This window comes from Podarcis tiliguerta (genome assembly GCF_965153285.1).
Source record: "Podarcis tiliguerta genome assembly, chromosome: 2".
Lineage (NCBI taxonomy): Eukaryota > Metazoa > Chordata > Lepidosauria > Squamata > Lacertidae > Podarcis > Podarcis tiliguerta.
This window is the reverse complement of record NC_139535.1, coordinates 15232188-15256371: the sequence shown is the minus strand read 5'-3', so window position 1 is coordinate 15256371 and position 24184 is coordinate 15232188. Positions and strand designations below refer to the sequence as shown.

General features: G+C 45.3%; 1 protein-coding gene and 1 long non-coding RNA gene across 4 annotated transcripts in view; one reads left to right on the top strand and one right to left on the bottom strand.

Annotated features, from left to right (window-relative positions):
- The window catches only part of LOC310670891 (C-type lectin domain family 2 member B-like), a 221216-nt gene that overhangs the window by 193294 nt on the left and 3738 nt on the right, over positions 1 to 24184 (bottom strand). The gene's annotated exons all lie outside the window — the stretch shown is intronic.
- On the top strand, positions 10668 to 18522 carry LOC310671103. Its single transcript, XR_014507784.1, has 4 exons — positions 10668 to 10971; positions 11204 to 11528; positions 17650 to 17961; positions 18453 to 18522. It is a non-coding gene; the product is annotated as an uncharacterized lncRNA (long non-coding RNA).

The window sequence follows — 24184 nt, the reverse complement described above, 5'->3', positions numbered from 1 at the left end:
GTGGTACCTCGGGTTAAGTGCTTAATTCGTTCCGGAGGTCCGTTCTTAACCTGAAGCACCGCTTTAGCTAATGGGGCCTGCTGCGCGGCCGCTGCGTGATTTCTGTTCTCATGCTGAAGCAAAGTTCTTAACCCAAGGTAATATTTCTGGGTTAGCGGAGTCTGTAACCTGAAGCGTATGTAACCCTAGGTACCACTGTGTAAGGTGAGAGACACAGGGCAACCCAGACGGGTTGACAGGGAATCATCCTATAAAACAGACAAGCGGAAAGGCAGTTACACTAAACGCGAAGGGGTTGGGAAACCTTATTGAAAGAAAACACCTCCTTCAGGATACCTCCCTTGGAAAGTTCCTAACAAGCGTGCCCACCCTCTTCAAAGCAAATGGCCCCGGATACGGCTCTCGGGCTGATAGCCTGAATCATGGATTCATTCCCAGGGGCTCCTTTGTTAAATAATTTCTTGGTTTTAAAAAAGTACATGCATAGTCTCTCTTTTCTATTCTATTCTTCTACTCTATTCTTAAATGAAATGAACGAACAATTTGTTTCTTGTATTTAAGATCAGTTGGTGTTTTCTCTTCGATTGGGTAGATGAACTTCCTCAGGCGCAACTTGGGATGTTGTTCTCTCGGGACAGACGGATGCCGACAACGGCAACATAGAAAAAAGTTCCAGTGGATTCAGTCGAACTTGTTTCCCTTGGGTGGGACTTATTTAACAAAATTTAAATTCCAATATACTTCTCTTAGTGTCTCCCTATCTCTCTCCTTCTCTCTCACACACAACTCGAGGAAGCCCCCCCCCCTTCAAAACAAGGACCAGGGAAGCAGGGTTCAAATTCCTACTCTGCCATGAAGCTCACTGAGTGACCTTGGGCCAGTCCTTAGGTGTCAGACCACCTTACCGTGTATAGAGTTGTCGTGAGTATAAGATGGGGAGGAAAGGATGGATGAAGTGAAGGGCCGTGAAGGCAGACCAAAGGGCCAACCACAGTTGTTCACCTTTCTGAGGGTTGAAGTTGTTGAGTCCATCCTCCCCTTCATTGGAGGAAAAGTGGGCTAAAAAGCCAATACAGAAAATCCTTCACACGGCTGGCAGCAGCAATAGTCTGAGAGTGGGGGAACAGTGGCATAGCGTGGGTTGTCAGCACCCGGGGCAAGGCAAGTAATTTGAGCCCCCTAACCCGGGGCAAGGCAAGTAATTTGCGCCCCCCCCCCCGCTGCACTGTCCCTCCCCCAGATAGTCCCTTGCTCTCTCTTTGCACTGCACCGCACGCCTGGCACCCTCCCCTCCACAGTGGGCGGCGACCCGGCGGCTCGGATCGGATTCGCACAGCCAGCACTGCAGTGAGAGAGAGTGAGTGAGCCAGGTAGGGGCAGAGAGCTGCGAGTGCGAGCGCCCCCCCCCCGATGTTGCGCCCGGTGCGGCTGGCCCCCCTGCACCCCCCACACTACGCCACTGTGCGGGAATACCTTTACCTCCAGGGTTCCTTTCTTCTTCTTCCCACACCTCTTCTAAAGTAAGGTGGCGATAGCAATGGTGGGAGTGCACAAAGAGATCCCCGCTCTGGTCCGCTCACTTCCCCAGGCTAGCACAAGATGAAGGCAATGCTCACAGCTCATTAGGTCTCCACCCCCCTCCCCAATCAAGTTATTAAATAAAAATACTTAACTTTTTTTTAAAAAAAGTTTGTACTGTATTTAAACTTTTCAAGTTTATACATTCCATTAGTATTACAACCAATTTAACATTTTATCGTTTGACTTCATTCCCCCTCCTTCTGGGGATCCTTAATTTTATTTTTAAATATCTTCTGCATATCCAACAAGCAATATACATGATAAGAAGGATGGCAAGGAGGATAGGGATCTTTAACACCTTCATGTGAAAGTCTGCTTCCTGGCCCTAAGATTAACAAAATCAGGAAGGCTACATCAAAGCTAACTATCATCTTTATGACCCAGGATGCCTGATGCAGCAACTGGCAACTAGGCTTTGTACATGACTTGTCAAGAAAGAGAAATGGAACAAGGATGCAGAGGTGTGGATTGATAAAAAATCATTATCAAAATAGTTTAAACCCGGTCAACTCAATGCTTTCATTGCTGACACAGATGGCTTACTCTATATTTGTTATAATTCCTCACAGCAATCCCACCTGATCACTACAAACACCTAATGCCTTATATGACCTGCCTATTTAACAACATTAAAGCAATGTCTATCCCCAAACCACTCAAAGACAAACTCAAAGTAGAATCATACCACCTGATCTCACTAATAAACCAAGACTACAAGATATTCACATCAATCTCGGCTAAGCACCTAAATTTTTTCCTAAAGTCCTATACAAATTAATAGTCCCAGTCCAAATGGCCTTCGTCCCTGGTTGCAATATAACAGACCCCATCAGGAAACAACTGGAACTGATTGAACACAGCAAGGCAACTAAACTCCCACTGACAATTATGTCCCTAGGTAAAGGTAAAGGTACCCCTGACAGTTAAGTCCAGTCGCGGACGACTCTGGGGTTGTGCGCTCATCTTGCTTTACTGGCCGAGGGAGCCGGCGTTTGTCCGCAGATAGTTTTTCCAGGTCATGTGGCCGGCATGACTAAGTTACTTCTGGCAAAACCAGAGCAGTGCACAGAAACATTGTTTACCTTCCTGCCGGAGCAGTACCTATTTATCTACTTGCACTTTGACATGCTTTCAAACAGCTAGGTTGGCAGAAGCAGGGACTGAGCAATAGGAGCTCACCCCGTCGCAGGGATTCAAATAGCCAACCTTCCGATCAGCAAGCCCAAGAGGCTCAGTGGTTTACACCACTGCACCACCCGCGTCCCCTAATTATGTCCCTAGACACCCTCAAATCTTTTGATTTCCTAGAATGGAAATACCTATTAGCAGTACTAACTAGCATGAAATTTGGTCCCAACTTCTTACAAACCCTCAAACAAATCTACTCCCAAGCCTCAGCAAAATGCAGGACTCTAATACCATAGCAATCCAGAGAGGCTCAAAACAAGAATGCCCAGTGTCTCCCTTTCTATTTATCCTGGCTCTGGAACCTCTAGCAGTCCAAATCCAAGCAGCCACAGACATCAAGGGAGTGGAAATAAAAGGCAAAACTTATAAATTAGGGCTCTTTACAAACGACCTGAAGGTCACAACACCAGACCCCATAAATACAGCAACCATCCTGAGCAAAGAACTCAACACATTTGCAATGGTAGCTGGCCTGCAAGTAAACTTTGCAAAATCTGAGGCTATGTGCTTCAACGTTCGCCCCCATATCCAATCCCCCTCACCCAATGGAGATTTATAAGATAAGACTGGACTTCTGGTCACCCATTTTTGCAAAACTGTTTTCATACATTAACAGCTCAGGTCGCCTACCAGAAGGGTGGAAGCTGAGTACAATTGCCCCAATATATAAAAAGGGTGAGAAGAAAAATCCTGCTAATGATAGATCCATTACTTTGTTAAATATAGCCTCTAAACTATATGCCAGGCTCCTCCTTGGGAGACTGGAAGAATGGGCAGATACAAATAAGGCGATATATGAAGTCGAAGCAGGTTTCCAAAGAGAGAAATCCGCATTGGACCAGTGCCTTGTGATGAACTTTCTGCTATGTAAATACATCCATAATTTGAAGCAAAAACTATATGTCGCTTTTATAGATCTAAAGTCAGCTTTCGATACGGTCCCTAGACACGCATTGTGGCAGAAATTGGAAAAGACAAATATAGACCGCCGTCTATTATTTCTCATCAAAACATTATATACTGACACATCAATACAAGTAAAGGTCGATCTGGCTGGCCATGTTACTACTAGAATTAACACCATTACTGGAGTCAAACAGGGATGCATTTTGGCGCCTTTCTTGTTTAATTTTTATTTTAATGACATGGTTAAAGAACTGGAGGGCCTACAGTTTGCCCCTGTCACAATTCTAGACCAAAAACTCTCAGTCTTAATGTATGCTGATGACCTAGTACTTGTATCTAGAACCCAGGTGGGCCTGAGACGGTTGCTTGCAAAATTAAGTTCATATTGCACGAGGAATGCTTCATCTATAAACTACGATAAGACGTAGGTCATTGTATTTGGGAAGCACCCTAAAAAGCATGTTTGGCACCTGGATCAACACATCATAAACCAAGTAAATACCGTATTTTTCACTCCATAGGATGCACTTTTTCCCTCTTAAAAACTAAGGGGGAAAGTCTGTGCGTCCTATGGAGCGAATGCGGGGGGGAGGCAAGCAGGAAAAGCCCCCAAGAGCCGCACACAAGCTTCGCTCTTGCAGGCTTTTCCCCAGGAGGGAGAAGGGACTGAGGCGGCCAGTCAGTACCTTCTCCCTCCTTGTAGAAAAGCTTGCAGGAGCCGCACGCTCCTTAAAGGGTGCACAGAGCTCCTGTGGGCTTTTGCGGGAGGTGGGGGAATTGCCATAGCTGCGAGCAGCCTCTCCAGCCGGGAGAGGCTGCGCAAGGCTAAAGAGGAAGCCAAGGTAGCGAGCGGGATGGATTGCGCTCGCTGCCTTGGCTTCTTTAGCCACTCTTCTTTAGCCGCGCTGGAGAGTTTTAGCTCCCGGCTGGAGAGGTTGCGAAGCTATGGCAGAAGCCAAGACAGCCAATGGGATGGATCCCGCTCGCTGTCTTGGCTTCTTTGCTCTTTGGGGCTGGGGGGCAGATAATATTTTTTCCCTTGATTTCCCCCTCTAAAAACTAGGTGCGTCTTGTGGTCTGGTGCGTCCTATAGAGCGAAAAATATGGTGCATTTAAGTATCTGGGATTGGTTTATTCAGAAACGGCATCTTGGAATATACAGCTATCCAATATTAAATTTTGTTGTTGTTGTTTAGTTGTTTAGTCGTGTCCAACTCTTTGTGACACCATGGAGCAGAGCACGCCAGGCACTTAAATTGCAAGCCTTTAAATCAGCAAAAGCTATTTTGAAATGTGCTGCTTGTAAAGGTGGAAATCTGGTTAACCCAGCTCTATCTGTGTATAAATGGGACACGGGTGGTGCTGTGTGTTAAACCACAGAGCCTAGGACTTGCTGATCAGATAAAGAGATCCCAAAAAATCTAAGAGAGTTATTCTTGTATGCAATCGCAGCGGCTCGTATACTCGTGGCCAAGGGATGGAAAGATCAAGAGGCTTCAAAAATAACAGATTGGCAAATCAAATTACAGGAATTGGTGGAGGCAGCTCAATTGACTAGTAAACTCAGAGGAAACTCAAAGCAAAAATTTGCAGAAAAATGGGATGGTTATAAAAGATATGTTCAAAAATATAATAGTAGTTTTGACTCCGTGCTAGCATTCGAGGGATAAAGGAACTAAAAGGAGGTGGATAACAATTAAGGATTTATTATGTTTTCAGAATGTATTAGAAAAATTATACAGAAAGGTTTATTGTTTTGTGTACATTGAATTATGGTGCTGGAGGAGACTCTTGAGAGTCCCATGGACTGCAAGAAGATCAAACGCATCCATTCTTAAGGAAATCAGCCCTGAGTGCTCACTGGAAGGACAGATCGTGAAGCTGAGGCTCCAATACTTTGGCCACCTCATGAGAAAAGACTCCCTGGAAAAGACCCTGATGTTGGGAAAGATGGAGGGCACAAGGAGAAGAGGACGACAGAGGACGAGATGGTTAGACAGTGTTCTCGAAGCTACAAACATGAATCTGACCAACCTGCGGGTGGCAGTGGAAGACAGAAGTGCCTGGCGTGCTCTGGTCCATGGGGTCACGAAGAGTCGGACACGACTGAACGACTAAACAACAACAAAATGTAAGATAAAACATATGCAAAGGGACTTGACAGGAAGTCAAAGTGGAAGAAAAGATTTTGGAAGATAAAAGTGGAAAAATATTTACTTTCATTATTATGATTTTGTGTGCGGGTGTGGGTGTGTGGGTGTCTGCACATATGTGTGTTGTTGTATGTAATGTTTGGGAGGAAATAAGACGGTAAATAACAAGGTCTCCAGGCCAGAACCCCTCTGACATGACTTTATATCTCCTCGCAGACAGAGATAAGTATGTGACCTGGCGTGTAGCACTCTTTGCAACTGCTGCTAGGAAAATTAGAGCAGATTATATAGCCAAGATAGCCACCAACTGTAAAGGAGATTTGACCCTATCTACATCAAGCTATATTCTATCTTTATCACCAAACTCCGAATATAATTGCACATTGTATTAATTAACATTATTTTTTAATATATTAGTGTGGGGGTGTGGAGGGCTGGTTGCATTAATTTATTTTTGGTTTGCATTTGTTCCTATTAGTTATTATTCTTAATAATCGAATTTACTACCTACACTTCTCCGTAAGATCCCAGGGTAGGGTTTTAAAAATAAATAAAAATAAAAATTAATATTCTGTTATAAGAATTTCATTTATTAAAAATATAGAGTGAGAAAGAAAGGGAGTTGAAATGAAAAAGAAAAAAAAGTAATAAGATTTTAAGAATATACACACCTCTATATTAATATATGGTAATGTAAGAGTACAGATCTCATGGTAGTTTACAACAAAACAAAAATACATTATTTCTTGCACCGTACAGTTAAACCTTGGCTTTGAGCGTCACGGGGGCCAAAGGTTTCAGAAGATGAAGCCGGAAATCCGGAAGTGAATTTTTTTCTCTCTCGAACGCGTTTAAATACTCCCGCCTCTTAATCCTCCTCCTCTTCTCCCGGCTCTCCCCGCTTGCTATCTGTTGCTAGTTTAATGAGTTTGGAAGAAGGATGCCGGCGACGCTGCTGCGACGGGCTGGCTGGGAGCGAGGCACAGGGGAAGCGCTCGCCGCCGGATTCTTCTGCGTTCTGCTGCTGGAGTGGCCCGTGCCCTGCGCGTCAGGGACTAAGGAGGAAAAAGCAGGTTGGTGCGCTCTCTCTCTCTCTCTCAGCCTTGCTCTCACTGCAGTGGGCGATTTGCAAGCTTGGGGGCTTGCAGGGGAGACTGGACACCCGGGCACACAGCCGCGGAAAGGCACGAAAAACAGCCTTTAGAAAGAAAACGCACTGGGTAAGCACGTGGGTGGGAAGTTACAGCTAGGTGGCTGTGAAGGGAACCAGCGCTGGACTGCCGCGGCCGAGCCTATGCGCTCCCTAGCTGCGGTCCCGAGGCGGCCATGGCACGGAGGGTGTCCTCGTGGGCTGACAAAGACGAGGGGATTAAACGCCCGGGGAGTGGAAAGAGGGAAAGAGAGAGACGGGGAAAAGTTACGCGATATTCGTAACTCAGAGTTTCTACGATCCCGAATCTCTCACAGGTTTTGCTCTGTCTTCCCTGGCAAGTTGTCAACGTATTTTAGCGTCCAAACCAGTGCTGGACAGACGAAGAGGCCGGTGTTAAGACGGCGGGGAGTGTACTAGGGTATCCATACCACAGTTTTAAAGGGGCTTGATGATCAATTCTTCTTCCCAGAGAATTCTGGAAATGGTAGTTCTTGTGAGGGTGATAGGAGAGCTCTCCTAACAATTCTCAGCATGCTGAACATGTGAGGATGTTAAGGAAGGTAGGAGAGGGTATATTGTTTTGATATTATCCCTCCTTACCCATGCTAGTGAGTAAACAGCAGAGCTGTAGGGCTATTAAGATGTTCAGACCACATTACATTACAGTACAGTACATGACAGTCCTCTTAAATACTTTTCCACTTCCTCAGCTGAGCATGGCATGTAGCCCAGAAAAAGCTGAGTTCACACCCCAGCTAACTTACAGTTGTGTGGCTGCCCTGGGCAAAATACGCTTTTAGGTTGGAGGTTTTTAGGGATTAAGAAATAGCAGGAATAAGAAAAACAGTTACAGTTTACTCGCGGGTGTGTTGCGCTGAATTTATTTATTTACTTCGTAAAATTCATATACCACTGGATTGTAGAAAAAAGCTTCCTGAAACCTTATAAAAAAGATAGAACAATAACATTATCACTACAAAGTTACAACCATTTAAAAGTGCAATAAAATGGACTGGAGCAAATTAAAACTCATAAAACATCCTAAACAACCAGGTAAAGGTAAAGGTAAAGGTAAAAGGACCCCGTGAGTCCCCGTGCCGTGCTGCACTGGTTTAGCACAGCGCGCGGGGACTCACCGAGTGGGCGGCTCAGTTTGGGAACGGCTCGTGGGCTAGTTAAAACGACCCCTGCACTAGTGTTACATAATATCCATTCTGCGTTTGGTGTGGCAGGACTTCTTAGACGTTGGAACTCCCTGCCTTTTGAGGGGAAGCAGATGCCTTCACTGTACACTTTGAGAATGCAGCGCTTTTCAGCGCCAGCTAAAAACATTCTTCATTAGACAAGCCTACACAAATGCTTAGAATGCTGAGGTAATTTTGATCCGCTTGAGTATTTTGACTTTTGTATGTTTTCAAGTAATTCTTGCTTTTACCGGTTTAATCTTTTGTAAACCGCTTTGCGGGATTGTTTGTTTTTAACAATCAAGTTGTGTGTGTGTGTGTGTGTGTGTGTGTGTGTGTGTGTAAATAGGCAGGAACTTCCAACGTGTTGATGTTGCCACGCTAAATTAAAAAAGATATTAAAAAAGAAAACCTTCCTCAAAAAAGGCTGAGACCTTCCTCTTGGGAATGGTAACAACACACAACAGAAGTCCCTAAAAAACAAAAGACTTTATTATAATCAGGCCAAATGAGCAAACTCATTAAACCATTAATACAATCCAGTGCAAATTCATAGGGATTCAAAATCTCAGGAATGGCTGCGGATGAATGATCGCTCTCACTATTCTTCCAGGATCCAGGCGGCGGCTTTTTTTTTGGTGAGGTACGGTGTGCTTTTAATGACTCAGTGCTGAGCGGATAAAGAGGTTGGTGTGAGCCGTGAGCTGCGGGTTTACAGACAGCAGCAGAACAAGGAAAGGACGGAGGAAACCACATTACCACCGGCAGCAGCTATCACCCCAATAAAGAGCGGTGGCCGTTTATCTAAGAGTATATAGAGTACAGGGAAAAAACCACTTCCGCATGTGAGAGTCTTTTAAAAATATTTTTTATTGAGTGATTTTATGTCACAAAAAGCATTACAACCATACTACCACAAAATATAACTGAGAAATAAAAATTACATACCGCAATATTTTGTTTGTTATTTACCGTCTTTTTTAATAATATTTATTAAGTTTTCATAATATAGTAGAAACAGAACAAAGAAAAATACAAAGAGAAAACAGTAACATATAAAAACAAACACAAGAAATAACAACAGTTAAAAACAACTTCATCTTTCAAAACAATTCTTGCTTTAGCTTGTTTCTTGGACTTCCCCACACCTCCCTCCTTTGTATTCCAATACATTTGTTCGTTCAGCAAATCCTTTTCCTCATTACCTTTATCTCAATTTTTATCTTAATATTTTAACTTTACCTTTCCCTCTCTTCAACATTCCATTTTTCCATAGACTTCAAAACCTTGTTACTATAAGCCGCTTAACTTAAATCCAGCATCATACTAACATTCATTAATTTTGCAATATTTCTGTAAATAGTCTTTAAATTTCTTCCAATCTTCTTCCACCTGCTCTTCTCCCTGGTCTCGGATTCTGCCAGTCATTTCTGCTAGTTCCATGTAGTCTATCACCTTCATCTGCCATTCTTCCAAGGTGGGTAGTTCTTGAGTCTTCCAATACTGCGCGATAAGTATTCTTGCTGCTGTTGTGGCATACATAAAAAAAGTTCTATCCTTTTTGTTATTTACCGTCTTAATTCCTCCCAAACATTCCATACAAAACACACCTCGGCACACGCACAGAAAATAATAAAAATGATGATAATAATGAAAATAAATATTTTCCCCCTTATATCTTACAAAATCTTTCCTTCATTTTTGAATTCCTGTCAAGTCCCTTCGCATATGTTTTATCTTACAATTGAACGTACACAAAACAATAAACCTTTCTATATAAATTTCCCAATACATCCAGAAAACATAATAAATCCTTAATTGTTATCCGCCTCCTTTTACTTCCTTTGTCACTCAAATGCTAGCACGGAGTCAAAACTATTATTTTATTTTTGAACATATCTTCTGTAACCACCCCATTTCCCCCAAATTTTTGCTTTGAGTTTCCTTTGAGTTTGCTAGTCAATTGAGCCATCTCCACAAATTCCTGTAATTTAATTTGCCAATCTGTTATCGAAAAATAACAGACCCGCATGTGAGAGTCTATGCTAGCCTGGAAATCTGGGTTCACGTCCCAGCTCAGTCCTTGCTTATAAACCTTTATAACCAACACAAGCGCCACAAAGGTGCTTAAGTCAGATGGTCCAAAATGCCCCAAGTAAACACCTATAGGACTACATATAGGCTACTTTCTGGAACCTACCTCCCACTCTTTAATCCAAATCTAATTCTACACCCCCTCCCCCTTTTCTCCACTCATCACACTTTATGTCAGCGCAACAAAGTTAGCTGGGACGTGAACTTCATGTGGCAGCCATTGATGATCCATTCCCAGGGACTCCTTTATTAAATAATTTTATGAAAGATTTTCTTGGTTTAAGAAAGTACATGCATTCTATCTCTTTTTAGGTTGTAGAGTCTTTTTTTTTTTACATTTGAAGTGAGACAATAGTGTTATATCCTGAATAAGGTTGTGGAAGAAGAAGTGGGGTGGAGAGGGAGGGTAAGACTTAGTGCATTTGTGGGGGTTTTTATGTCAGCGTCACTTGGGTAGGTTCTATTCTATTCTAAAATATAATAAACGAACAATTCGTTGATTGTATTTAAGATCAGTTGCTGTTTTCGATTGGGCGCAACTTCTTTAAGCGCAACTTGGGATGCTGTTCCCTAGGCTACCGTAGGTGCCGGGGGTTGTGGATGCCATGGAGCGTGCACCGAAATTTGTGGGTGCCCAGCTCCTTCATGGGGAATTTTGCGGGTGCTTGGGGACCCATGTCCCCCAGGGAGTTGGCACATACAGTGGCGTAGCGTGGTTTGTCAGCACCCGGGGCAAGGCAAGTAATTTGCGCCCCCCCCCCCGCTGCACTGTCCCTCCCCCAGATATTCCCTCCCTCTCTCTCCGCCCCGCACGCCTGGCACCCTCCCCTCCCCAGTGGGCGGCCACCCGGAAGCTCGGATCGGATTCGCACAGCCAGCACTGCAGTGAGAGAGAGTGAGTGAGCCAGGTAGGGGCAGAGAGCTGCGAGTGCGAGCGCCAACAGAGCAGGCATCGCTTCTGCGCAGAGCCCAGCGGGCTGCCCCGGCTTCACCGGTGTCCACGGCTTCACGGGCTCCCGCTCCCGCCGCTTTCCCGGCAACTTCTGCCCTCCCTTTTCTAATACGGTGTAATTCCGGGCCTCGTCGGAAGTTACGGTAGTTCGTGATATCAGTGGTGAAGAGCGTGTCGGAAGGAGCGGGCGATGGCGGCAGCGCTGGTGCGAGAAGAAGCCGCGGGCGAAGGCAACGGGGGCGCACGGCGAGGAGGAGCTTTCTGCCGAGGCCTGCTGCTGCTGCTATCCTGCCTGTCGAGGCTGGCGGACGTTTCGGGTTTGTAGGCAATTGCCGAGGGCCGAGTGAGATGTGAGGGGCCCAGGGTCAGGTTGGGAACTGGACGGTTGGGACGGTGGCGTGGGCAGGGGGGGGGCTCTTTAAAGCCCTGCCCCCCATCGTAGTCCCGATCTGAAGCGTCCCTCCTGTGGGAGTTAGAAGGCGAGGATGACTCACCCGCGCTGCAAAATACTCCCCCCCTTACCCCTCCACTGCTGAACTCCTGTCATCAAGATATGCCGTTACTTTAAGCCATAGAACAAACTCCTAGGGGCCGAGGTCCCTTTGCTCCCGCCCCCAATAAAATATCTGAGGGGCCGGCACTCCCGAAGTTGATCGGCATTGCCATTCAAATGGTGTCTGTGCACCTGGTCATGTGATCGACACCCCCCCCCCCCAGTATTTTATTCAAGTTGCCACCCCTGCTTTCAGAGATCTCAACATGCGGGACACAACTCGACTACCTAGAAATATACTGCCCCCCCACCACCACGTGGCCATTTTTTAATGGCGCTGTAACTGGGCAAGATTGGTAGTCTTGGGTCCAACCCAGCCCCCCTCCTCGAACTTATCAAGGGTTTGCCTTTTCTCCCTTGGCAGGTTAGGGTGGAGTGTTGGCGTTTGCGTTTCACAGAAAGTTGCTAATGCAGCTGTTTGACTTCTCCCCTAGAGGCACACTTCATTCTCTCTCGAGACAGAGGCAGGGACGTCTTGCTCGTAGGAGCCGCTCCTGATGAGAGTTGCCTTGGTTTTTTCCCTTTTAGCCTGCAGGCACCTGCAGCCCTGTCCTGTTCAGCTACATCTAGCCCAAGCCATGAGTAGTAGCAGCAGCAGCAGCTGGCCTGGTTTCTCTCCCTGGAATCCTGCCTCTATCCTTCGTTCTTCCCTCCTCCTCCTCCTCCTTCTTCTTCTTCGGTGGGCTCCTTCTCCGCCCCCCCCCCAACAAGGTCCCTAGGGGTTGTAAAGCAAGCCAGACCATTTAGCACCGACCCCATTCATTCCAGCAGCTGGCCATCACGCGCTCACTCTAAGCCCTGCGAAAAATATCATCATCATCACCATTACTACTACTACTACTGCCCTCCACCCATAGATATCAGGGCGGCTCACAGCCTGAAACTACGGTACTAAGCACATGCTAAAAACTAGAACAAAGGCAAACCAAACCAAGCCAGCAACCCTCCTTCTCCCTTATTTGTGAAACAAACCTGTTAACTGCTTATCCAACTAAAAAAAAAAAAAGGCACTGAAGGTTTTTGAGATCAATGCAAGCTAAAAAGCGTTGCAGGAGGTTGGGCTAGATGACCCGCAGGGTCCCTTCCAATTCTATGTTTTTCTGAAAAACACACACGCACAACCCAACTATGGTCCCTCTGCAGTCCTTGCCCCAAGCAACTGTGTGTGAGACTTGCTCCCCAGAAAGTCTTGCTACCTGTGGTTTCTGGTCTCTCTTCAGCCCCCTCCCCCCAATCTATTCATATTCCATTCTTTCTCCCTAATCTCCAATATTGCATTTTCCTCTGGTTGAGACGTTAAAACAGAAAGCCCTAATACCCAACTGTGTTTCTTGCTGCAGTCCTACTGTCCACTCAGAAGTAAGGTCCTATTAGATTCAGCAGGGCTTACTCTCAGGTAAGTGCAGTTAGGGCTGCAGCCTTTGTGACCCAAGTTTTGGGTCCTTTTTAGGTTCAGGGTGTCACTGCTTTACACACACACACACCCAATATTTGAAAACGCCAGCTTCGTACTTAAAACACAAATTGGCCGGGAACTTCATTGTCTGTGACTTTATTAATTTATTTAAAGAACAACAAACTGGTGATTGCTTTAACTTTTTGATATGTAGTGATTTGAATCATGAGGATGAATTGGAAGAACTGCTCAGTCTTGAATGTGTCTCGCATTGGAATTGAGGACTTCATTATATTTTCTTCTGCCTTTTCATTTTATTTTGTTCTAGGGGCTTGTTAGAGATAATGTGTAAGCTCCCTTAAAAAAAGGTCAGCAACTCTGGGGGAACCTTTCCTAAAAAGGTCAATAACTTTGGGGTTCCCTCCCCTTAGAAAAGGTCGACAACTCTGGGAAAGGGGGGGCAGAGGGATCTTTGCACCTAGGCGCCGGCAAGCTCCTGTCTTAATCCCCCCTTGTCCATGAAGCATTCTCCTCCTGCGCTATGCTTTGAAAAATCTGACTTAGGGAGCTACATCAACCTCATAGGGGATACCTGACTGGATTTAGGGAGGAGGAGATGTGGGAGAGCAGAGGTTGATGGAGGAACACCTCATGTGCACAGGGGAATTAAAGGAGGAAGGAGGGTCTTAAAGGTAAAGGGACCCCTGACCACTAGGTCCAGTCATGGCCGACTCTGGGGTTGTGGCGCTCATCTCGCTTTACTGGCCAAGGGAGCCGGCGTACAGCTTCCAGGTCATGTGGCCAGCATGACTAAGCCACTTCTGGCGAACCAGAGCAGGGCACGGAAATGCCGTTTACCTTCCCCCCGGAGCGGTACCTATTGATCTACTTGCACCTTGACGTGCTTTCGAACTGCTAGGTTGGCAGGAGCTGGGACCGAGCAACGGGAGATCACCCCGTCTCAGGGATTCAAACCACCAACCTTCTGATTGGCAAGTCCTAGGCTCTGTGGTTTAACCCACAGCACCACCCGTGTCCCAAAGGAGGGGCTTAGGGTCCACATTAAGCCGAGGTCAGGTGCTTAGACAGCAGTTGTGTGGTTCGGTGTATTCTCCCCACCTTGCCCAGAGACAACAAATGGGTAAGCAAGAGCAAAACTCTGATGGGGTGAATGTGGGCAGCTGATTTCATCAGGAGAGGTGTGCAAATGTTCATATAATCATAGACTTGTCTATAGGGTTGGAAGGGATCCTGAGGATCACCTAAGTCCAGCTGGACTGCAAGGCAGAAATATGTAGCTGTCCGCTAAAGGAATTGAACCTACAGGCTGCTTTGGTGTTATCAGCACCACATTCTAACCAACAGAGCTATCCCTCAAGCAACATGGGAAAGAACTACTGGATATTCAAGAACTATCTGTGAATCGCTTGTATGATAAACTGGGAACTCTGCTGTCTTTCTTGCGGAAGCCAACTCGCCTTGGGATAAGCATTTTTTTTGCAAGAAACAAGCCTTTTGGCAAGAGAAAGCTGCTCAGCAACATATGAAACTCTGAGTTTCCACAATCCTGAATCTCTCACAGGTTTTGCTATGTCTTCCTTGGCAAGTTGTCAATGTATTTTAGTGTCTAGACCAGTGTAGGACAGACGAAGAGGCTAGTGTTAGAAGGTGGGGAGTGCAGGGTATCCATACCACAGTTTAAAAGGGGCTTGATGATAAATTCTTCTTCCCAGAGAATTCTGGAAATTGTAGTTCTTGTGAGGGTGATAGGAGGGCTCTCCTAACAATTCTCAGCATCCTGAAGATGTGAGAATGTTAAGGAAGGTAGGAGAGGGTATATTGTTTTGATATTATCCCTCCTCACTCATGCTAATGAGTAAACAGCAGAGCTGTAGGGCTATTAAGATATTCAGATCACATTAGAGTACAGTACGTGACAGTTCTCTTAAATACTTTTCCACTTCCTCAGCTGAGCATGGCATGTAGCCCAGAAAAAGCTGAGTTCACACCCCAGCTAACTCACAGTTGTGTGGCTGCCCTGGGCAAAATACGCTTTCAGGTGGAAGGTTTTTAGGGATTAAGAAACAGCAGGAATAAGAAAAACAGTTGCAGTTTACTCGCGGGTGTGTTGCGCTGAATTTATTTATTTACTTCGTAAAATTCATATACCACTGGATTGTAGAAAAAAAAGCTTCCTAAAACCTTATAAAAAAGATAGAACAATAATATTATCACTAAAAAGTTACAACCATTTAAAAGTGCAATAAGATGAGACTGGAGCAAATTAAAACTCATAAAACATCCTAAACAACTAAGTAAAGGTAAAGGTAAAGGTAAAGGTAAAGGTAAAGGTAAAGGTAAAGGTAAAGGGACCCCTGACCATTAGGTCCAGTCGTGACCGACTCTGGGGTTGCGGCGCTCATTTCGCTTTACTGGCCGAGGGAGCTGGTGTACAGCTTCTGGGTCATGTGGCCAGCTCTGGTTGTCAGGGTTGTCAGGAGCAGGGACTGAGCAACGGGAGCTCACCCCGTCGCAGGGATTCAAACCGCCATCGGCAAGCCCTAGGCCCTGTGGTTTAACCCACTGTGCCACCCGCGTCCCTCAAGCAACCAAGTACGCTTGCCTAAATATGTCTAAGTATGAATATCTTCAGAAGGTGCTGAAAAGAATACAGGGAAGCTGCCTGCCTGATATCACTAGTGCAGGGGTGGGCAAGGTTTACCTTGCCTGGGCCGGTTCACTCCAGTGGAGATCCCTCTGTGGGCTGGATTGTGCGTGCACATCAGTGCGCATGCCCACAATTTTTGGCATTTGTGTCTGTGCAGATGCAATTTCCGGCATATGCACATGCGCAGGCGCAATTTTCTGTGCCATGGAAGTGAGTCCCCGTGCCGTGCTGCACTGGTTTAGCACAGCGCGCGGGGACTCGCCGAGTGGGCGGCTCAGTTTGGGGACGGCTCGTGGGCTAGTTAAAGCGACCCCTGCACTAGTGTTACATAATATCCATTCTGCATTTGGTGTGGCAGGACTTCTTAGACGTTGGAACTCCCTGCCTTTTGAGGTGAAGCAGATGCCTTCACTGTACACTTTGAGAACGCAACACTTTTCAGCGCCAGCTAAAAACATTCTTGATTAGACAAGCCTACCCAAATGCTTAGAATGCTGAGGTAATTTTGACATTTTGACTTTTGTATGTTTTCAAGTAATTCTTGCTTTTACCGGTTTAATCTTTTGTAAACCGCTTTGCGGGATTGTTTGTTTTTAACAATCAAGTTGTGTGTGTGTGTGTGTGTGTGTGTGTGTGTGTGTGTATAAATAGGCAGGAACTTCCAACGTGTTGATGTTGCCACGCTAAATTAAAAAAGATACTAAAAAAGAAAACCTTCCTCAAAAAAGGCTGAGGCATTCCTCTTGGGAATGGTAACAACAGAAGTCCCTAAAAAACAAAAGACTTTATTATTATATGCCACCACTGCGGCTAGATTCTTATTGACACAAAGGTGGAGAATGGGTAAGAAGGGGGTGCACTGGGGGCGCAGTTGCCCCGGGTGTCACCACTAAGGGGGGGTGACAAATGCCTGGCGGCACTAATCGCAGGACCTGCTGTGTGTCCAGGAGAGATGCAGTGGCTTGGGCGCCCACAGGCTCTGTGCTGCCCCAAACAGTCCGCCCGCTGCCTTGCCCTCAGCTGTAGGGTGGCTGAATGTGAGGAGGCAGGCAGACTCCTTGGAGGCCCCATGGAGCCTCCTGCCCCGGCTTGCCCCACCCCGTGGGGGTCTGGCCCCACCCACACAGGTGGTTGGCCCTGCCCGCCCAATCGGCTTGCTCTGCTGCTGTGAGTATGGTGCCCACTAAGGAAAAGTGGCTGTTTAAAATGCTTGAATATTCTGAATTGGCAGGCATAACAAACAGGGTAAGAGAAAAGGATGATAAAGAAAATAAGCAGGACTGGAAAATGTTTATTGAATATTTTAAGAACCAGTATAACAAAGTCAATAGCCTAGTAGATCTTGAGTAAATCCTGCAGAATAGCAGCTAACAGAAATTAACAGAGGAAGAAATTTGAAGATTACAAATTTTGCAATATGCAATTTAGTAGAAATGTAAAGAAACCAGGAGAAGTGTGGAAGCAGAATTGCTAGATCAGTGTTGCATTATATGCCTCAAAAGTGCTTTGTAAAATGTTGTATTCAACCCAGTAGCAGGAGCGATGTGGCATTTGCCGGCGCCTGGGGCTCAGAGGGTGAACCGAACCTGCCATGCCAATGAGCATAGTCTGCCTCCCAAAGATGATGGGAAACTGTAAGCTTCCAAAGTGCCTTCAGGGACTTTGGTCAACAAGTGTAATATGACCTTTACCAAATGTGCAATTGCAAAGGTGCCATTTTTTGTATGGTGTAATGATATCCTGCCTCTCTTAAGATGTGAGATCTAATCTGTCTGGCTGGTGGTAGAATTCTATTAATGAGTTGCCCTCATTTTCTTCCAGGTTCCACATACTGCCCTGGTGCTAACGTCTCCATAGCAGAAGGTTCATCTGGGATTATCTTTGCTAATGTTTCCAGTTATCCCAACATTTTAATTTTAATTCATAACAGCAGTTCATCTGATCCTGATGATGCCATTTTAGCCATAAATGGAGGAAAACTGAATCCCTACAAGAGCTCATTCAAGGAACACTTCTATCTACGGGGAAATGACCTCTTTATCAATAACACCAACAAACAACTTGCTGGAGAATACCAACTTAAAGATTTTTTGGGAAAAAATTGTTTCCATCGAGTTTTCCTCAGCGTACCTGGTGAGGTTCTGAAGTTACTGTCAAATGGATTCACCACTGGGGGTGGGGTTGGGGTTGGGGGTGGGGGAAGAGGTCGGGATGAGGAGTGCTGCTTGCATGAATTTATTTTTGGTTTGCATTTGTTCCTATCAGTTATTATTATTAATGATAGAATTTACTACCCACACTTCTCCATAAAATCTCAGGGCAGGTTTTTTTTTTTTTAAAAAAAACCCCCAATATTCTATTATAAGAATTTCATTTATTAAAAGACAGAGTGAGAAAGAAAGAAAGAGAGTTAAAAACCAAAACAAAGAAGTCACAAGATAGTAGGAATATAGACACCTGTATACTGATGTATGGTATGGTAAGGTAAGAGTATAGATCTCAGGGTAGTTTACAACAAAACAAAAATACATTTCTTGCATCGTATTATCATATCATGCTTCCCTACTATTTTGATAGCTACTCTTGCCCTACTTTAAATAAATGCATCTTTTTTTTATTTCTAGACCCTGGGCAGTGCCCTTCAGCTAATCTTTCCATACCAGAAGGTGCCTCTGGGACGATCATTCCTAATAAAGGTCAGCAGTTGAATTCATAGGTTTGCAAATAACTTGTGACCCACCAAGAAGAACCACAGATCACTAGCAATGTATTATGGACTGTATCCAAATACTTTTTACTCAGATAGACTCACTGAAATGAATGGACCTATGTTAATCACATCTGTTAATTTGAATGAGTCTGCTATGACTGGCATTGGAAGGCACTCTATGGTCTGGCAGGCATTTGGGGTGGTTGTCAGCTTTTGTAGGGGACGCGGGTGGCGCTGTGGTCTAAGCCACAGAGCCTGAGTCTTGCCGATCGGAAGGTTGGAAGTTTGAATCCCCACAACGGGGTGAGTTCTCGTTGTTCGGTCCAAGCTCCTGCCCACCTAGCAGTTCGAAATCACGAAGTGTAAGTAGATACATAGGTACTGCTCCGGTGGGAAGGTAAACGGCGTTTCCGTGCACTGCTCTGGTTCGCCAGAAGCGGCTTAGTCATGCTGGCCACATGACCCGGAAGCTGTACGCAGGCTCCCTCGGCCAGTAAAGCGAGATGAGCGCCACAACCCCAGAGTTGTCCATGACTGGACCTAACGGTCAGGGGTCCCTTTACCTTTACCTTTAATAGCCAGGGTGGGTATGTGGTCAGAATGTCACACTAGAACTGAGGAAATCAAGGTACAAATCCCTGCTCAGGCATGAAGATCATTGTGTGATCCTTAAAAAGGTAAAGGTAAAGGTACCCCTGACTGTGAGGTCCAGTCGTGACCGATTCTAGGGTTGCGCGCTCATCTCGCTCTATAGGCCGGGAGCCGGCGCATGTCCGCAGACAGCATCGTGCTTGTCCGCAGACAGCTTCCGGGTTATGTGGCCAGCATGACTAAGCCGCTTCTGGCGAGCCAGCACCAGCGCAGCACATGGAAACGCCGTTTACCTTCCCGCCGGAGCGGTCCCTATTTATCTACTTGCACTTTTGAGGTGCTTTCGAACTGCTAGGTTGGCAGGAGCAGGGACTGAGCAATGGGAGCTCACCCCGTCACGGGGATTCGAACCGCTGACCTTGTGATCAGCAAGTCCTAGGCTCTGTGGTTTAACCCACAGGGCCACCCGCGTCCCGTGTGATCCTTAGCTAGTCACTAACTCTTCAGCCCACCTCACATTGTTGTAGGAATAATAAAATGGATCGTGGAGGGAGGCATGCTTGCTCCCTTATGCTCCATCTGTAACCGAGACCTGAGTGGGGCAACAAGGAGAGGTTGCCTCTCACACTTATTCCCTTCTTGGTTTTCAGTGCAGCATTAGAGCAGATCTAGAGGATCAGGGTGGGGGAGTTGCTGTAGTCCATAGAAATTCAGGCTTCCTCTCAAGGCTTCCAGCTTGCTGAACCCAATAGCTGAGGGCAATGGAGCAAGCTGGAAGATGGCAATAATGCAAGTGGGTGAAGACTCCCAATAAATACAACCAAACTCAATTGTGTGCTCACTGTCAAGCCTATTTTGTGGTGGTAAAGGCAATGAAAAGACTTCCTTCTCTTCTTCAGTTGTGTCCTTGATGTCTAGCACACCTTTATAGGCAGTGTGAGACCTTTTTATATACTGGCCCAAAGGAATTGGTGGATCCCCCAGTAGTTTTATCAGTAATATTGAGGATACAATCACTTTCAGGGACCCAGATTCAATCACTTTCAGGGACCCAGAGTCTGCTATTGTAGCAAGTCACTTTGAGGTGTCCAGGCAGTATTCTGGCCAGGTGTTAATGGGAGATTCCCCATTGATAAGGCTCAAGGATGTGGATAAAGTGCTTGGATAGTCACAAGGTGGCTACAACGCTTCATGGCTCATCATATCTGACAGGGATGGGACACTAGTGATGCCAAGGAAGTAAACAAATGCCTCTCTGAAAGGAGAGACCACTCCTTAAGAAACCCTCCCTGAGCTCAGAAGATCTGAATCATTATAGCCTGCTTGCAAATGTCTCTTCCTAGGCAAGGTTTTTGAGCAGGCGGTTCCTGAAATCCAGACTACTTGGATGAGATTAATTTTGTACTCTGGCCCATTTCTGGCCCTGAGATGACCTTGGTTGCCCTGTACGCAGGAGACACTGGTGGGAAGGAGCTTAGCATTCCCCTGGGCCTCCTCGCCAGTGCCGGATTTGTGGGAATGTTCTGGGGTGCAGGAGAGGATATATTGACTAATTATATCCTTATCCAACTTGTGCTAACAGGTTCCCAAAATATCAGCAGAGTTTATAGACATTCCCCTTTTAGTTCGCAACGGTAACGCTTGCACAGGTTCGCTAGAACCTCTATAATAATTACTCTGGTAATTTCCCCTTTTGTTCCCTCTTAAAATACAAGACACGACACAGTCTTCATAAAAGTTCATAAAAGTGAGTTTACTCGCGTTCTGTTCACAATGTGATCCCAGAAGGCAGACAGCTTTAAAAAGGTTACATACATTCAGAATCTATCTTGTAGCAAGATAGTCCTTATCTCCTCTCTTGGCTGGGAGCCAAGAGAGCATCCTTAGATGTTTCCTAATCGAAGGAAGATGGCAGAGAGAGAGAGATGGCTGCCTGCCCTGTGCTTTTATCATTTACCTGCACAGGTGAGGCCACACCCACCTCTGGTCACATGCGGAGAAAGTCCGTCCCCAGGAAGTTTACCTGCTTGCTAGACAGACATCCCTCACCATGTTCTAACATGTACACTCTAGGAATGTTGTCATTGACTGCTCCTGTGTTTACATCCCACAGGATTTACGTATAAGCTAAACAAGCTATAGCTTAGAGCCCCACTCTCTTGGGGCCCCCCAAAAAACTTAAAGAAAATAATACCTGGATGTACCTTTCCAACATATAAGATAAAAAACAAATAAAATAAAACCTACATACAGCAACAGTGTTTTGGGTTGTGTAGGGACCTATTAGGTCCATAAATTACCATGTAGCATATATTCAACACAAAAAAGCAGCGACAATTTGTTGTTGACAAAGGACAGCTAGACATATAAAGGGCCCCATTACCTTCAGTAGCTTCGGGCCTCATCAAACCTAAATCTGGCCCTGCTCCTGGCACCAGCATCTGTCTTACTTAAGCTTACTTCACAGGGTGAGGTGAGAAGTCAGCCCTATTTGTAATATGTTTGTGTATTTTTATTGCATTTTTACTTTAGCTGTAAATCCTTTGGGGGCTTGTTGTCATGGGAAGTGATATATAAACCTAAACCTAAACTGTCAGGGAACTGCCGTCAGCTCAGAGGCGAGAGGTGGAAGGGCAGTTGTGTTATAGGGAACCTCTGAAAATCTTGCAAAGCAGTTTCTCCTCTGGTGAGGAGGAAAGCCCTGCCTCCAGTGGAGAAGAGGTGGTGGGACCAGGGGATGCTAGGGAGAGCCTCAACACTCAGCCTGAGCAAAGCGGAGGTGAGGGAAGTACCCCTTTGCCAGTGCCCACTCTGCGCAGTAGTCTTAGGCGCAGGGAAGGGATAAGAAGGTTGGGGGTCACTCGACTGTTATGCTGGGGGAGGTACAAGGACCACTCACTCCCAGAGTCTGCTAGCGACTGAGCCAGACATGAACTTGCGACGCTCTTCACTGTAAATAGTTTGCACTAATAATAAAGCTGGAAAAGACAGGTCAGAGTCCTGCCTGTTTGCTCTCGAGCAACCACCAGAAAACCTGACACTAACCTTTGAAGGAGAGGCATGCTATAAAGGCAACACAAAATAAATAATAGACACATACCAGTAGACATTAAAACAGATTTGTTGTGCCTCCTGCCATAATGGCTGAAAGCTCAGCTGGTAGAGCATGAGACTCTTGATCTCAGGGTCATGGGTTAAAGTTGGGCAAAAGACTCCTACATTGCATGAGGTTGGACTAGATGACCCCCGTGTTCCCTTCCAACTCTACAGATCTATGATTTTAAGGCACATAGGTCTGGTTCTATCTAGTCTTCTTGGTGGGGTGGAATAATGCTGCACATAGCTCTTTCCACGGTACAGCTGCACTTAAAAGGTGTCAGAAGCATGACCACTGACTTTTTCTATTTTCCAGTTTCAGGACGCAGACATTATGGCCTTTACGGCGTACTAGGGCTTGCCTTCATTTTGGGGCTCTGTTTCACAGTGTATATATGTTGGAAATGAAAAAGGAGAGACAACGACGCTGCTCAACTTGCTGGTGGCTTGGCAAATGGAACTCTGCCTTCTGGGTGACCAGAGGTGCAAGAAAGCAGCGCAGACCCACCCAGGAGAGAAAGTGGGAACTCTTTTCCTGATGAATGCAACCCTGAAACAAATGCCTTTCTGCCTTGAAGGACTGCTCCTTTCATTTTTCTAGCCATATGCTTTTTAAGATGGTGGCCACGTGCAATGCACATCCTCTGATACCCCCCACCCCCATGAAACCTTCACATGCCCTCCTGCCCATACCATTTTTTAAAAAACCAAGTGGCCTTGAAGTCTATTTTCTTGTGAAATGCACAAAACGATGGGAAGCAGTTTGAGGGCATCAGCTCTGTCGAAAGACCAGCATTTGACAGGTCGGAGCCAGACAATATAATCTAAGAGCATTTGCAGATGATCTAGTTTTGACATTGCAGGAGCCAGAATCTAGTACTAAAAGAGTTTTTAGAACTGATTGAAGAATTTGGTCAAGTGGCAGGATTTAAATTGAATAAGTTAAAAACAAAGGTATTGGAAAAGAATTTAACAGGAATAGAGAGAGAGAGGTTTCAGAATGAGACAGGTTTAACAGTGGTTAAGAAAGTGAAATATTTGGGGATTAATATGACAGCTAAGAATGGGAATTTATTTAAAGACAACTATGAAAAATGTTGGATGGAAGTGAAAAAAGATTTGGAAATTTGGTCAAATGTGAAGTTTTCTTTGTTAGGCCGTATTGCAGCGATAAAAATGAATGTATTGCCGAGAACGTTATATCTGTTTCAAACATTGCAGGTTATTAATAAAATGGACTGTTTCAAGAAGTGGCAGAAAGATATTTCTAGATTTGTCTGGCAGGGCAAAAAGCCAAGAATAAAATTTAAGATATTAACTGATGCAAAGGAAAGAGGTGGATTTGCCCTGCCAGACCTTAAACTTTACTATGAATCAGCAGCTTTTTGCTGGCTGAAATAATGGCTGCTTCTTGAAAACACAGACATTTTGGACTTAGAAGGCTTTAATAATGCTTTTGGATGGCATGCATACTTATGGTATGAAAAGGTTAAAGTGCATAAAATGTTTAAAAATCACATTGTCAGGAAAGCATTGTTTAATGTCTGGATAAGGTATAAAGACCTACTTGAAAATAAAACCCCAAGGTGGTTGTCACCAATGGAAGCAAAGGCTGTGAAAAAGCTCAATATGGAGGCCAAATGGCCGAAATATTGGGAAATTTTGGAACAAGAGGGAGACAAATTGAAATTGCAGAGCTTTGAGAAGTTAAAAAATAAGGTGCAAGATTGGCTCCATTACTACCAGATAATGGAGGCATATAAATTGGACAAGAAAATTGGCTTCCAGGTGGAAAAATCAAAATTGGAAACAGAACTGTTAGAACCCAAAACTAAGATCTTGTCAAAAATGTATAATCTGCTGCTGAAATGGAACACTCAGGATGAAACGGTAAAATCTGCTATGATTAAATGGGCACAAGATGTTGGACATAATATTATGATGGCTGACTGGGAACAG